This window comes from Castor canadensis, chromosome 1 (assembly GCF_047511655.1).
Source record: "Castor canadensis chromosome 1, mCasCan1.hap1v2, whole genome shotgun sequence".
NCBI classification, from domain to species: Eukaryota; Metazoa; Chordata; class Mammalia; order Rodentia; family Castoridae; genus Castor; species Castor canadensis.
This window is the reverse complement of record NC_133386.1, coordinates 189,084,244-189,101,042: the sequence shown is the minus strand read 5'-3', so window position 1 is coordinate 189,101,042 and position 16,799 is coordinate 189,084,244. Positions and strand designations below refer to the sequence as shown.

General features: G+C 35.1%; 1 non-coding gene and 1 pseudogene across 1 annotated transcript; both read right to left on the bottom strand.

Moving 5' to 3' along the window:
• Positions 1–309: 309 nt before the first annotated feature.
• On the bottom strand, positions 310–1,274 carry LOC109676687 (olfactory receptor 4S2-like; annotated as a pseudogene).
• A 4,577-nt stretch (positions 1,275–5,851) lies between these two features.
• LOC141415815 (U12 minor spliceosomal RNA) lies at positions 5,852–6,001 on the bottom strand. The gene has a single exon (XR_012440773.1). It is a non-coding gene; the product is annotated as a U12 minor spliceosomal RNA (small nuclear RNA).
• Between the last annotated feature and the right edge of the window lie 10,798 nt (positions 6,002–16,799).

The window sequence follows — 16,799 nt, the reverse complement described above, 5'->3', positions numbered from 1 at the left end:
ATTTACATAAGGATTACATAAGAAATTCTTTTATCATTTTAAGCTAATGACAAAGGGAAAAAATTAGAAGAAAATGATGCTGCTGACCATTATCACAATGAGATTCTGAGCTTAGTAATATTCTTGCAGGCTTAACTGTAGAAATTATATAATCTTGAGATTCTGTAGAATAATAATAATGATAAATAATGCCTTACTTCTATAGGATTTGTTGCTCACACAAATGTTTCTCTGGAAAGTCCAGTGATGTTATTATTTTATTCATTATACTGTGTTTGTCAAGGCTGAGAAAATTTAAAATCAATTAATTTAAATTATTACTTCTAGCTCTTTCATATTAGAGCCCCAGAAAAGCTTCCTGACCCACAGTTTCTTCATTGCATTCTTTACTTCTGCATTTCTTAGGGTATAAATCATAAGATTTAACATAGGGGTAATAATAGTAAGATGGTGGTAAAATACAGCCACCATCTTATCCTCTGTAAAGGTAATATCAGGGCTCATGTATGTGAAAGTACAGGGATCAAAAGATATGATGACCACAGCAATGTGGGCCCCACAGGTGGAGAGAGCTTTGCGCCTACCTTCTGCTGACTGCTTTCTCAGAGACACCAGTATAACAGTGTAGGAGACCAGTAAGATGACAAAACTGCCCAGTGTGATAGTATCACTGTTGGCCGTCACAATACCACCAATGATATGTGTGTCTGTGCAAGCAAGTTTCAGCACAGGGTGGACATCGCAAAAGTAGTGGTCAAACTTATTGGGTTCACAAAAGGGGAGCTGTACTACCAGAGACACTGGGATAACAGTATGTAAGAACCCACCCACCCATGTACCCAGTAACATTTTATTACATCTCTCCCTGTCCACGATGGTCATATAGTGTAGTGGTTTACAGATGGCTACATAGCGATCATAGGCCATTGCAATGAGGATGAAGATCTCAGTGCATCCAAAGAAATGAACCCCAAAGAGTTGCAATATTCATCCTGCATAAGAGATGGTTTTATTCTTTGCTAATAAGTCAAAAATCAGCTTCGGTGCAGTGGATGAAGAGAAACAAATGTCTATGAAAGACAAAGCATTTAGAAAGAAATACATGGGGACTTCAAAAGATTGCCCATGCAAATTGTCCACATGATGAGGAGGTTTCCCAGAAGAATGACTGTGTAGAAGAAAGAAAACACCACAAAACAAACTTCTTCCACCACTGGGTTTTGAGTAAGACCCCAGAAAATGAATTCAGTTACATTGTTTATTTTTTCCATGGAATGGGTGTAACAGGCCTAAAAGGCAATTAAATAATCTGAAAAAAATCAGATAGACTGTTGGCATTTATTTTTCTCTCAGAATACATGAAAATTTTAGTAGTTTAAAATTAAAACAATGGTTATCTACTGCTGACTGGCATACATGCTGAAAGTAATTTAAATCCATCTATTCTGATCACCGTACCCAAAAATGATTGGTCACTTGTTCATTTTGAATGATGATAAACAGTCTAGAGACAAAAAAATATATTGTAAGTCATACATCTGACCAAAGTTTCATATTCCTAAACTTTCTTAAGTTTTACATATCTCCTTTGGATAAAAATTTAGTTTCCTTATTGTAAAATTCACTCACTTGAATTTTAGAGCAACTCTTTGATTTGAAATTTGTTACCACATTTATATCTGATAAAGTTTGCATATTATGTTCAGAGTATTAACACATAGGCCCATATTATCCCTTCTGAATATAGCCCTTCAAAATCATTAGTTATATTCACTCTTGAGTCTTTAAAACTCAGAGACTGAGTGATTCCTAAGAATTTTCCTCCAGATATTTGTATAAGTGAATTTATGGCCACTTGATTGATCCATAGATCCTAAAGTCAATAGGTGATTTGGTGCAGTAAAAAGACAATCATAATTACACAAACCAAATTCTGAAATAATGTTATTGAACTTGAGTGAATCATTTACTTCATGGAACTCCTTTTACCACAAATTATCATGCTAATATTACTTCCTAGCATAAATTTTAGTTGTTATATTAGATAAGAATATTACAAAACCCTACCAGGACAGCAGAGATATGAGAAGTAAAGGAAATAAAAGGAATTAATGTATACAAGGAAGTCCTATTTGATCTGCAAATAGGGGAAATAAGGTGTCAGGTAATTTTTCCATTTTGAAACAGTGTTTGAGGATGCTCCAGGACTTAACATGTCTTGGTATTTTGAACATTTTTCTCAGAGCTTAAAAAAAAATCCAACAAGCAAACAAAAAAGAGGAAAAGGAAAAGGAAGAACTCTGTCATCTAATGTTAACATCCTCATGTTAATATTTGTCAGGTCTCCATATTTGGGGGAATGTATTATTTCAGGAAGAGACTGCCATTTAATTACAGTTTTTATGGGCTCAGGAAAATATTTCTATTTAATTTAAATGGATTAATAATTAGTGTTGTAGTTTTATATACACAAATAGAGTCTCTTTTTCATTTGAGAGGAAAGGGCAAATGGAGGAATTCTTACTAAAAAGGACTTCCAGATTTTTCCTAAATTTAGCCATTAATCTAAATAATTTCTCTGGTGATAGGTTGTCCCACTGAAACCACATATTTCAAGATCCAGTTACTTCGGAGCTTCCTACTACTATTTGTACTCTGTGTTCCAGTTTGCCTATTTCAAAAATATTGTGCTAGGCATTTCTAGCTTAAAAAATTCACCATTTTCATAAGATTTATATGTAATTGTTCTTAGACAGTAGTCATATGGCACTATTTTTCTTGTGTAATACAAAATGATAATACCCAAAACAAAATAAATTTCTCCACTGCGAGAGCCCTTCACTTTAATCAAACTCATACAGAAATCATGGAAAATGAGGAATTTTGTTTTTTGAATCTCTTCTACAAGAAAGTGATATCTATACAATCCCAAGCATAGGATGTGTTCCTGTAGTATCCCCACCAAAGAGACCTAGCAAACCCATTTCAAAGGGATATTTCTGGCCCTCCTGATCATCTGACTATAACCTCTCACTTTCTTTTGAAGTGATTGGCATTTTCTTACTCACACTTGGGTAGCACAAATCATGGTCTCATATAAATACATTCTTTATCTTATTATCATCTTAATTTTATACTCTATAGCATTTTGAAATCATATTGCAAATATTGGAAATATACCAGTTGCACTGAAGTTCCTATTTCACCAGACTCTCTTCGTTATAGAAGAAAATAATCTCACCAGTGTTTTCAAAGGCTTGACTCTTCCTTTACTTCCCTGTCTTCCTAAAGTAATTTGACTGTAGTTATCAGAAGTAGAGGAAAACTAATGGTTAGTGAACTTGTGAAAAATTAATGTCACACAATCTCTGACTCCTAAACTCAAAGGTTAGCAGACATAGTTGTCCTTGTTCCTGGTTCTCTGATGTACTGAAATCTGCCATTTCACTATACCTTTGGCAATAAATGTTCTTTTCTCTGCTTATAAAGTATATTTAAGAGGAATGATGTAATATATAATGACCTTAGGGAAAGCTTCTTTCACAATCTTCCACAATAACAACCAAATCATATGTTTAACTATGAGGCTTAATGTTCTGGATGCTTTTCAATTTTTTTAAACAAACTTATTTTGCTTCATTTTAAATTGCTTTAATTATTAAATTTAAGACCATAACCATAATAAACAATAATTAGCAAACAAAGTAATTTTATGGTTGTATACTTTGTTCCTTTTATTAATGACCTCCAACATACATATTCAATAGTATATACTTAACATAACATTTATATGTCTCTCTTTTTCACTTACAGAAATGAAATTCTTTTACTCTTTTGAAACTTCCATTTGAAAAGGAACAGTTTGTTTTAATTATTCTACTAAGATTCAATACTTTTCTTCTTAATTGTATATATTTATTTCAGGAGAAAAAGTTGAGAAGAGCTTCATTTCTTACCTATACTTTGGAGTGACCTGTGGTTGAACCATAGTGTTTTTGTTTGTTTGTTTTTATTTTTAGTGCTCAAGTGTAAATCACAGAAGTTAACTCTTGACCATTAATAGTCTTGCTTTTTTTTTTCTTTCCTGTTCTTATAACTTTATTCCTATCTATCTGGGTTCAGCAAAGAAAATAACTACAAAAAAAAAAAAACCTAGAAGAGCAAGAATCTAAGGAGTAATGTGTTTGGGTTTGCAGAAACTGTCTAAATAACCTAGGTCTCTAAACAAAAGAGTTCTTTGAGTTCAAGAAATATAAACTGTCCTTTGAATACATACTCAAACAGTTCTGCTGGCCAACACAAAGGGTGTTAAAATTGAGGAACTGTAGAAAAATGTATAACAATAAATGTTATCCATTTTATTCATTTTCTCCCCAATTCTTTGCCTGAAAGCCTGGACTTTTATAGGTGTTCATGGTATTGAAGCTCTGATGTCCCTGATAAGCAACCATTGTCCTATTTATGATTTTTAAAGATGAGGAAGCAGAACATACGAAAGAGTATTCAACTTTCCACAAGTGATTTGATCAACTTAACTCATTTTACAAAAGTTACTCTGAGGCAATCTCTATTAGAGGACCTCAGAAAGCCTCCTTCTGATATCTTGGAAAGACTTGAACAAGAATCAGAAGAACTGAAGTCTCTCCAGTTTTACTGAGAGTAAATCTGATCAGCAAGAACATTTCAATTAATAGATGTATGATTCTCTTACAGTCCTGCAGTGTTATAGAATTTCTGTGGAAAGACGACAGACACAACTCTTGTTGAATCTTCATTGTTAAAAAAGATGGCACCCCTTTTCATTTCCAAATTGAAAAAATATTTTATTCAATACTGAAAATTCTATTTCTTCTCACAAACAGTTTTAGTGTTCTCTCTGGAACAATATAAACTAATGTAATTGCATTTTTATGCAATGCTCAAATGAGTATATAAATACTCTTTCATATCCCTTCGTATGCTATTGATTTTTTCATTTGCACAAACTGAGGGAACTGAAACATTTATCACATATCAGAATCTCTAGAATTGAAGGTTGTGCTTCATAACTGGAAATGAATGCTTCACCTTTTTCAGTTTTCCAGTGTGTCTAGTTCTTGCATAATGAACAGTTTTGAATGTGCTCTTACCAGCAGAGTAACATAACATTGATATTTTATGCATATGGGAATTATGCCATCTTGAGTGTCCTTGGGCCCACTGTGAAGTGTGATTTCCTCACCCAAACATAGCCTAGATCAGCAGAACCCGAGCTTATCAAATACACAGGAAAGACAGTTAAATATTTTTAATATCAACTACAAGCTTCAGAATTGACATTTACACAGTGCCATTGTGCTTGCTGATTCAAGAAGAGCATATACGTAATTATATATATATATATATATAAAACATACATAATATATGGAATATACATATCATTGTTATATGACACGATTTTATACCAAAAATTATGATCAACAAATAGAGTTATGTATATAAAATTATGTATGGAATGATATTTTGAAATAAGTTACATTGAGAAACAGAAAATTGAGCTATTTACCATAGTTATCATTTTACGTACTTAGCAATGTTTGGGATCACAGCACTTAAACATACTTTCATAGCAGTTTCAAAAATGGGTACACTTCTATCAATTACAATCAATATGTTGTATAAAAAATCTTGAGGTTATTCTTTCTAGCTGAAATTTATGGATGTCTCATAATTCTATTTTCTGGTTTTTTTTGAGGAAACTCTGTACTTTTTTCAACAATGAATATACTAACTTATAGCCCCCAAAATAACATGCAGATGTTTCTATTCTTCCCATATATCCCCAAATTTTTCTTTCATCTTTTTTTTTAAATGGGCAGACTGCTACACCCAGGCATCCTACAAAGTAGGTGAGTCACTTTAGGGGCAAACTTTATCTGCTTCAAAATTTGTTTCACATTAGCGGTGAGAATTCAGGTGTCACACCACTTGTTATTTTTCCTTACTCATAGGTTCAAGGTATCTACCATCTTTCTGATTATAACAATTCTTACAATATAGATATGGTATACATTGATACCTCATTGTTATAATTTGTATATTCAGTTCATTAGTCTATTTTTAATGGATTACTCCTTTCTTGCTTTTGAGTTGTTTGACTTTTATATACTTTGTATATTAACAACTTATCAAATGTTTTGTTTGCAGACATTTTCTCTGTTTAGCTAGTCTCTTCACTCTACTGATCATCAACTTTGTATATCTTTTTTTTTTTTTTTTGTAGTTCTGGGGTTTGAACTCAGGGCTTCTTACTTGCTGAGTAGACACTCTACCACTTCAGGCACTCTACCAGCCAGATTGTAACCTTTCTGTACAGAAGCTTTGTAGTTTGATATAATCTTATTTTGCTATTTTCATTTTTGTTGACTGTAGTTTAGGAATCATATTCAAAAATGTATTGCCCAGACAAATACCACAGAACTTTTCCTAAAGGTTACATCCTTTTAATTTTAATATTCAGATATTGCATTTGTCTTGGAGGTATTTTCAGATGATTTTTTTGTATATAGTCTAGTTTCTTTTTTCTTCACATGAATATCCAGTTTTCTTAGTCTCATTTACTAAAATAAACTTTATGTCTTTTCTCCATTACATGTTCTTGTAGTCTTTGTCAAAACTCAATTGAGCACAGGTAAGTATTTATTCATAGGCTCCTTCTTTTTTTCCACTGATCTGTATGCCTGTTTTTTATGATAGTACCATTCTATTTTGATAATTACGACTTTGCAGTATATTTTGTATTCTGGTAGTGTGATGTCTCCTTCTTTACCCTTTGGAATCAAATAATTATACATATTATGGGGCAAAATGCAGTATTTTGATTTATGTATACTTTGTGAAGTGCCTGTCATCTCAAATAGTTATCATTTCTTTGTGGTAAAAAAAAAATGTATAGAATTGGAGATCATCATGTTAAGCAAAATAAGCCACTCAGAAAGACAAATATGCCATGTATTCTCTCATATGTGGAATTTAGATTAAAAAAAAGACATGGAAATAGAAGATAGATTATTAGAGAAAAGGAAGGGGTAAGAGGGGACAAAAGGCAGGAATAAAAAGTTAAAAATAAGAATAAAAGATGGGTATAAATATAAAAATGTTTTTATATGTGTATGAAGATGTCATAAAAATCTATCATTTTATATAAGTAATACATACTAATGTTCTTTTTCAATTCACTTATTTAGTAGTTTTGAAGTATTCAATACATTATGTTAACTACATTTATAGTGTTATATTATGTATTACTAATCTGATTCCTGTTGTTTAATTGAAGCTTTGTACCTTTTGACCACTAAACCCAGCCATTGGTTAAAATTGGGTCTTAAGAATTTGGATTTTTTTTGCTCTAACTGCTCTGAAAGAGTGCTCTTCCCCATTTCAATGTCTAAAGTTACTAGGATTATAAGCATGAGCCATTGGTGCCCAACTAAAACAAGTCTCTTAGAGTTGACTAGTAATCCATTAAAATGTCATACTATAATTTTAAATAGAAAAATCTAAAAGAAATACCAACTAGATCTATTTTGGGATACATATTGATGAAAAATATTTCTTTATAAAACAAGAAAACAAAAGAGATGACTGTATTACTATTTGAAGAGAATATTTTTCAAAGACTGAAATGAAAAAGGAAGAAAGAACATGTATTTTGCATTAATCAATATCAATCGAAATTTGAAATGATATACTGACTTATTAAACTCATTTCAACAGATACAACAAAATCTTTGCTAACTCAAACTCAAAAATATCACATTTGATATACAACTCATAAATTATTTTTAAAATCAACATTTCTTAAAAATTAGGTTTATGTGTACTAACAATGTGAATGAAAACTATATCACAAAAATGCAAGAAAATATCCGATTTGTCCTGGCCTTTTGCTGTTGTCTTTCTTCCTTCCACCTGAAAATGATCATTAAGGGTCTGTTGCTTCTGGAGGAAGAAGCTTTGTGTACAGTCAGGAAAAGTACTCAAAGGTTTTGGAAAGATGTTGGTACAAATCCAATGGCAATACTTACGGTAATTCTTGGACCAGTCTGGTGGTTTTAATTTGCAATTACTTTGACTATTTAAGTACGTTTTTAAAAATTAGATTATTTCAAATATATGATGACAAATATCTAAGATAGTTCAGTTACTAAAAAATTATCAAATAATATTGCTGATTTCTATATGGGGAATAAACACTTATACAATCAGTATATTTTGTGGTATTTTTCTTCCAGTTTTATTACAAGGGTTGCTTATTTATTAACATTGAAGTCATTTTTTTTGCTAACAGTATTAGGATCAAACTTAAATTTTCTTCTTTTCAAAAAGGTTATCCTCAATTTGTTTTCTTCCCATAATCCATTCCTTAACCCAAGTCATTTCATTGCACTTCCAATACTAATTTTGCCATACTATTTGATTTCCTTTTCCTGTAGAAAGAATTTCTCTAGAAAAGAGACAAATAATGTTCTGTTGGAATAACAGTGTTCTTTTGCCTTCTCAATAAACTATTAGCTAAATTAAAGCAGAATCTACTCTTTGTCACCTGCATTCAATATGGCAAAAATATCAGTGGTATTTTAAGCATTCACTATAATGTGCTAGTAATTATGGTCAGGAATTTAAAATAATGTTCAAGTTTAATTTATATAATATTCCCATATTTTTGTATTACTAATGTTTCTACAGAGGCACAGAAGATAATTTCATAAACCTAGACAGCAAATAACTAGCTTATTCAAACTTGACTTCTGCCAAGCTTCTTCACCATTATAACTGAACAGTATTAGCACACTTTATACATAGAAGGCACATAAGAAATATTGCTGAATTTTCAAATTAATAACCAAAATAAAATAATATATTAAATATTTCAAAATCATCTCTACATTTCATATTATATAGCTAAGATTCAAGTACAATTCAGACTCAAATTAATCCAGAATTAAAGATTTATATTATATGTAGTGTTTTAGTGCATTCCTCTAAGAAATGCAACAGCAACAGAATAAATTAGTAAGAAAATCTTTGTTATACTAATTATACTATAATGATAATAACAAACAAGTTATTAATCTTAAGTTTTTCCTGAACTACAATTATACTAGTGTTTTACTCTTTACATGATTCTATCATTATCCTTTCTATGTCAGAAATATTGCAAGAAGAAATTATTTTTTTGAATATCAAATTTAGGAATGTTGGCATATGTATGCCTGTAGGCCCATATACTTGGGGAGGCTTAAGCAGGAGTTCCTGTCTTAAGATATGTTTGTGTATCAATAGGAATAGAAACAGGGTCAAAACCTAATTAGAAACACATTTAAAGTATGCGAAAGAAGACAAGTTTTATATGAGCTACAAAGCCAGTCCAGTGATGCACTGTTGCTTACCATATAGACTGTGTAGCTAGCATACCTAACTTAGAATTTCTGGTCTACTGTGAACCAGCTGTGTGACTTTGGGTTCGATGCTTTTCTCACTGGAATTCAGATTCTTCATCTTTACAATAAGAACTTATACTTTATAATATACAAAAAGGGATGCATTATATACACCATATGCCATGATACTTTTAAAAACCTTCTGAAGCAATTTGTCAGTAGAAACATAGCATAAAGCATTTGGAAATGTTTGAAAGACAAAACATTGAAAACAAGAGCCAAATACAAGAGTAATTCATTATGCAAAACTAGGTGAAACTGAAATTTCTGATCCTTATTGTAGGTCTTCATCCATGGATTTTGCTTATTCATCTGTACAGATAATTTATTTTAACTGACTCAATTAAGTTATATGATAAATATCATATATTCAGTTGGAATACATAGTCATTTAAATGGATGTAAATACTTAAATTTTTCCAAACATTCTTTTGCATATTTATGGAAATGTCATCTTCTCATAGGTGACAGTTTTGGCCATTTTGGGCACATTTAGTAGAAAGAGTATAACTGTCTTCATTTCAGAAATAATGAGTTATTCATTCTCTAATTCTTGTGGTGATGCTATATTTAAAATATCCTTTATCATGTGATAGATGAGAACCTTTAGGCTTAATAGTTATTAATAGACTTATAATAATAGATGGCCTTAGAAAGACACAGGATAGTGAATCTGGTCAATTATGAGGGATTAATTCTCTAAATTTGGGGTCAGAATTGAATTTTTATGGAATATAGACTAGCTGATTCATCCAAATGTGGAGACAGTCTATTCCTATTTCCTTCAGTTGAAGACAAGTTTCTATTGATATGTCTCTGTATTCATTAGTCTGCAATCTTAACCAGAAAACAGAAAGTCTTAGATTTTTGAAACTGATGAGAAAAAGTTATTTGGACTCTCTAAACATATATATTAATTTGGTGTTTAATATGTGAGCAATTAGGCAGTATATTTCTATTGTCTTTTGAAAAAAGTCCTACAAACTGCTACTTTTTATATTTGCATAGCAGTATGTATTGCTTTGAATATGAAATGTCTCCCACTAACTCACTACAATGAAGTCTTACTGAAACTAAAACTCTGTATCAGAGAGGTAGGGTCATTGATGTGACTACCTGACCATATGGTATAGAAGTCTTTGAAACTGGTTTGCAGGAAAAATCTGGAAAAGTTAGGCAAAGTGGGCTAGAGAACCACTGAAGAGTGGTTCTGGTGAGAGCTTTGAAGCCAGAATGTCAACAGAAATGTGGACAGTAAAGACTGATCATGGGGTTTTAGTTAGGAACAAAGACTATACTGCAAATTGGACTAGAAATCATTTCTTTACTTCTGGCAATAACTTTCTTGACATTTTGTTCACTTCCTGAGACTTAGAGTGAGGTTGAATTTAAATGCAATGGTCTAATTAATTCAGTGGGAGAAATTTTCAGACATCACAAAGTTCAGGATGCGCCAAGGATATTGCTGATTGCCTTTAGTCAAATATACAGTGATAAATAGAAACAAAGAGCAGAGTAGAAAGATTTGAAAAAATGTGGAGTTTGGCCAGAAAATGAGTCTGTTTAAAGTTGCCAACTAGGAGGTTGCTATTGTTAAAGAGATAAATGCCATTAAAAAGAAATCAAGTAATTTGAAGTTGTACAATAGGAAAGATGTTTGAAACCGTCTCAAGAATTGGCAAGGAACCCAGGAATAAGGGCAAATGATGTTAATTCATTTGAAAGACTTTGCTTTCTGAAGATAGCTCCTAGGCATCCTTCACACAAAGAGCCTGCCTATAAACATATTTGCTTTGTATTCTATTCAATGGGCTCAGCCACCCTGCCACTAAGAGGTCATGGTAGCATCATCCAAATTGGTGTGAATACTGGTTGAGCCGGTAACAAATGCTGACATGGTCCACGTGATGTTGGTTTTGCAAACATGCAATTGTGAAGTCATGAGGGCTTCTACCTAGATTTCAAAGAAATGCTGGGAGGAAAGAAACTGTCACAGGATGTTATCTTGAAGACAAGCTCTCAGACGCAATGCATGAAGCTGTGATAAGGAAGCCTAAGATGCAATGAAGACTCCAGGATGTTGGAGTCTCCTGGAATATGGAATATCTGTCACAAAAATCCAAAGGCAATGAGCCTAACCAGATCAAAATACAGGCCATGAAGCAGTAGACTACAGAGAGACTATAGAAAGGCTAAAGAGAGGGAATGTTGAAGCCCTTGTTACTCACATCATGCCTCCATGATTCCACCATACTAGATATGGAGCTATAGGATTTAATGTTTTCATTGTTGGGTTTTGGCCTTCCTTTGGTCCTATACCTCCTTTCTTTGACCTTATTCCTCTCTATTGGAATAAGATTGAATATTCTGTATCTTTTTGTGTTAGTGGTACATAAAAACTTGTTTTGATTTTTACAGTGGCTCACTGCTAAAACATTGCTTTCATTCTCAGTAGAGACATTAGGTCTTATAATTTTGAAAAATATTGGAACTATTAAGACTTAAGGGACTTATAGGGATGAACTAAATGCATTTTTCATTATAAGCCTTTGAGATCCAGAGGCAAAATGTTTTGGTTTACCTATGAATTGTTTCCACAGAATCATACACTGAATGATTGGTCTCTAGGTTCTGGTGCTATTTTGGGAAGTTCTGCATACTGTAGGAGGTGGAGCCTAGCTGCAGGAAGTAGGTCATGTGGTACATACATTTGAAGGTTATACCTGATCCCTTATTCTATCTTCACTTTCTGCTTCCTGTCCACTAAGAGGTGAAGAATCAACTCTGACATACATTCCTGCTGCATGATGTTCTCTACAAGCACATGTGGCCAAGTGACCATTGGCTGAACCCTCTGGAACCATAAATTAAAATAATCTTCTTTTCTTTAAGGTTTATATATCAGGTACTTGGTCGCAGCAATGATAAAACTGAATGGCACACAGTGGAAAACACTGTAATTGATGTGTAATTGATGGCTGACATCTGGGGAGCAGAAAGAAGAAATAGTACAATTCACAGTGAGATTTTACTTAAACCTGGGACATACTAAATGAAGTAGTTAGAAATAAGATTCATTCTTTATTGCAGCAACTCCCAGAACGAAAACTGTTAGAGAATTTTCTCCCTCTTATAGAATCTACTATGAAATCTAGCTTTAAAATTAAGTTTGTTTTGTTTGCTTGTTGGGCTTTGATAGTTTTGATTTTTTTCATTGTTTCTATTGATATTCTGTATATCTGATTAAAGTATCTTTATATTCTGTTTCTTATTTTCCCATTAGCTGTGCTTTTCCTCTTTTCCTTTCCTATGCAGTCATGATATATTAACCATGACCCTTATTTAGAATTCCATCTTAAATCATATCCTCTCCATCATCTCTATTGCCCTCTCCCACTTATATTTTTATTCTGTCTTCAATTAGAACTTCTTTCTCATTCATATTTTGACCTATCTCTATCTCTTTCTCCATCCATAATCTTTCTTTACTACCTACATTTTTAATTTAGTCTGTAGATCATCTTTTTTTTCAAATTATTGCTGCTTGCTGGTTTGTTTAATTTCTTTTACTTCTCTTCCTCCTTTTCCACTTCACAACATTAACTAGAGCTTTCCTACCTACATCATTTCAATTTCTCATAAAACCCTATTAGTAAGCTAAACCACTCTTCCTTCCTTATAAAAGTAAACAAACTGTATTATTCATTAGTGTTACCTCACCCATCTAATTCCCATTAACATCTTTATTAATTTAAGTCTTCTTTGATCATGAATATTCTTCTTTACCCCTATACTTCTCTAAATATACTAGAGCAGAAACAATGATTACACTGCATCAGGGGTTACCATAATATCAATGATGCACAGATGACACCCGCAGATATTTCAGGTGCTCAGGGTTCCTGAGCCCACTCTGAGAATGAATGCACAGGTGGACTCCAACAGCAGAGGTCAGAAAATTTTATTTGTAGAGAAGAGAAGAGAGAGACTGCATATTGAGAATGCAGGGGGACCTGGAAACCAGTGATCCAATGGGTCAGGTTGGGGATTGGGTTTTATAGCCTTTTTTGGATTGCCTGGGGGCAGAGATGTCTCTCAGGTCAGACAGACTTCTTGGGAAAGAGAGGTGTCTCCTTGATCACTTATTACCTTTGGGACCTCCTGCAGTCTGTCCTTTAGTCCTTCATTCCCCCCTCTCAATGTTCGCCCTCATGGCCTAGCTATGGTGGAACTCTCAGGTCGACATTTTCTCCCTCTCTCTCTGTCTTGTTAAAGAGTGTTTCTTCCTTGGGAAACTGAGGAAAAGCTCTGAGCCCACTACAGCTGTACAGCAGGCAATCTGAGGAAATTCAGACACCAGGCAGAGGTTTATATTGCACTGCCAATGCTACGTGGGTGGAACTCGAGTTCAATGCACCAAAGCTGTTAGGAAAAACACTGCTCTCAAAGAAAGCTCATGAGAAAACTCATGTCCATAGAGCAAAGTTTAATGGCAGGCCCAAACTGCCAGGCTGACTGGGTAAAGATGGCACAGCCCAGAGTCTGGGCGAGCAGTGGCTTTTATAGAAGGGGGAAGGTAAGGAAGTTAGTACAGGTGCAGTAGTCTCTGGTAGGGGTGGGGCTGTCTTAGAGCACGGGAATTTGTTTAAGGGTGAGGCTGCCATTTTGGCTGATTCACAAAATGGCGACATTATTGTTCTATCGAAAGCTTTTTCTTTTTTCCTCTCCTTAAATGCTAAGTCCCTCTTTCAAGATCTGACCAGCTTAAGGGGAGGTCCAAAAACAGCCAGTGGAAAGGAAAGTTTGTCTTCAAGCCACAAAAGGTGTTCTGGCCAGGGCACTCCCTGGTGTCACCCAAAGGCTGGAGATGCAACTTCCTGACCCGCCCTGAGGCTCCAAAGGCGGCTAACTCTTGGACCCCTCCAGCCATGTCTGCAGCAAACAGACAATCAGATCTCTTACACTTCTTTCATGGTTTCCATGGCCTGAAAGTGGAGGTCACCTCTTGCTTCCAGTTTTCCAGTACTGCCTTTTGGCAGGATTGACCTAGACAGCAAGGATGATCAATAATCCCTTATGAAAGGAGCCTGGAAACTCTTTTTCCCCAACCCTCAGCCTCTCCTTCTCCTTTCCCAGGCAGTTCAGGATGAGTGTCCCCCTCCCTGCCTTTTCTCTAATAGCAGAGAACTTCTTTCTTTAGGGAGTTTGGGAAAAGTCCTTACAGGTACCAGAAAGTGCTAGTCTCCAATTTAGGCTTAACTGTCTTTGCCAAACATCAAGTTAACTGGTTAAACAGGTTCTGCAGCCTGCCTTCAGGGAAATTAAAAAAAAAAAAAAAATTAAAGGCAAAAACCTCAGGTCTCCAGTTTTTGCCCCTTACCAGACCAAAAGCTTCCAGATGCTCTCTCTCTTTCTCTCCTTTCATAGAAAGAATATATGCCTCACAGGATATATACTTCATCAGGAGTCCCCATCCATGCCTCTAAAGGGGTCCTCCTTCTGGCCATGCAAGCCCTCTTGGTTACTTTGATAGAGTTATTTTTTAATTACAAGCGTTCAGCTGGTAGAGGAGAACTAGGCCTACCTGACTCACAGGGCAAACAGTCAAGTCAAAACAGATGAGAGATTGGACAAAGAGCATATCAGAGGGGTGGGTGCAACTGAGATATCTATCTGTAAATCCTCTAGGACTCTACCCACGAGTGGCAGTGGAAGGAGCAAGGGAGAGCAGGACGCCCTCTCCTACAAGAGTTTCTCCTCAGCTAGGGATACTTAGATAAAAGGAGAAACCTCTGTTAAAGTGACCAATTTTCCCTTTTTATATGTGAAATCAAGCCTCAAGGATCCAGGAAGGATCCCCCCTCACCTGCTCATTAAAATATTGGAAAAATCTTGATCCAGAAAGTCTTCAGCAAAAGTGACTAAAGTTTTACTGCACTCAGGCTTGGCCACAGTATCCTCTGGAAGATGAGGAAAGATGGCCAGATGGAGGGAGCATTAATTATAATACCATTTTTCAATTAGATATGTTCTGTAAAAAGGAGGGAAGATGGACCAAAGTTCCATATGTTCAATTGTTCCTTTTCCTAAGAGATCACCTAGAATGGCTGAACAAATGCAGGCTACACACCCAGACCACGGTAATTCTTTGCAAAAAGCCCCCAAACTCCCTTGAACCAAAAACCCATCTAATGCTCCATCAGCTCCCCCTCTTCACTCTTATCCAGCTAATTCATACACTGGACGCTGTCCCACAGGACTCTATCCCCTCCAGTTAATTCCTGGAGGGGACAGAGCTCATGTTCCTTTTAGAGTGAGTGAACTTAAATAAAAAAGATTTAGGAAATTACACAGAAAATCCAGATCAGTACATCCAGGCATTTAGAGAAGTCAGCCAAAATTTTGAACTGAGCTGGAAAGATGTAATCCTATTGCTATCTCAGACCTTCACTTCTCTAGAGAAACAGCAGGTACTAGATCAGGCAGTCACAGCTGGAGACAATTATCACTTTGATAAAAGTGGCCCTACTGCAGCCCTGTCTGGGCCCTCACTCGAGGAAGAGGGGGAGAGAAAAGAAAGACAAAGACATTGGATACCTAGAAGGGAGCCTCAATTCCCAATTCCAACAGGAGATCAGGCCTTGCCTAGGTATGACCCTAAATGAGACCCTGAAAATTATAAGGATGAATGGAGTCATAACCATTTCATCCACTGCATTCTTGAGGGTCTAAGGAGAGCCTAGGTAAAACTTCTTAATTACTCCCAAGTCACAGCTGTACGAAAGCACCCTTAGAAACTCCAGTAGCTTTCCTACAGGGACTTAAGGATGCTTTACAAAAGCATACCAACATTATACCAGAGTCACAGGAAAAGGAAATCATCCTAAAAGATAAATTTCTAACATAGTCAGCACCAGATATCTGTAAAAATCTTCAAAAATTGGTGGCTGAAGGGAGCAGAGATCTGGACCAATTGGTCTGTGTAGCCACGTCTGTATACTGTAACAGGGACTTAGAAAAAGAAAAGAAGGACCTGGAAAAGGAAAAGAGAAAGGATAAGCAGCAGGAGGCCCTGATCATGGTGCTCAGAGAGGCTCCCCTGGGGCAAAGTTGAAACCCAAGGACATGCTTTCAATGTGGACAGGCAGGCCATTTTAGGAGGGAGTGCCCACAGAGAAAGCTATCTCCAAGACACTGCCCTATTTTTCGGGGAAAACATTGGAAGGCACACTGTCCCCGGTTCTCAGGGGATCCGAGGTCAGATCTACCACCCAATGAAGGGTACTGGGGCCTCCCCAAACAGGCTTCTGTGACCAC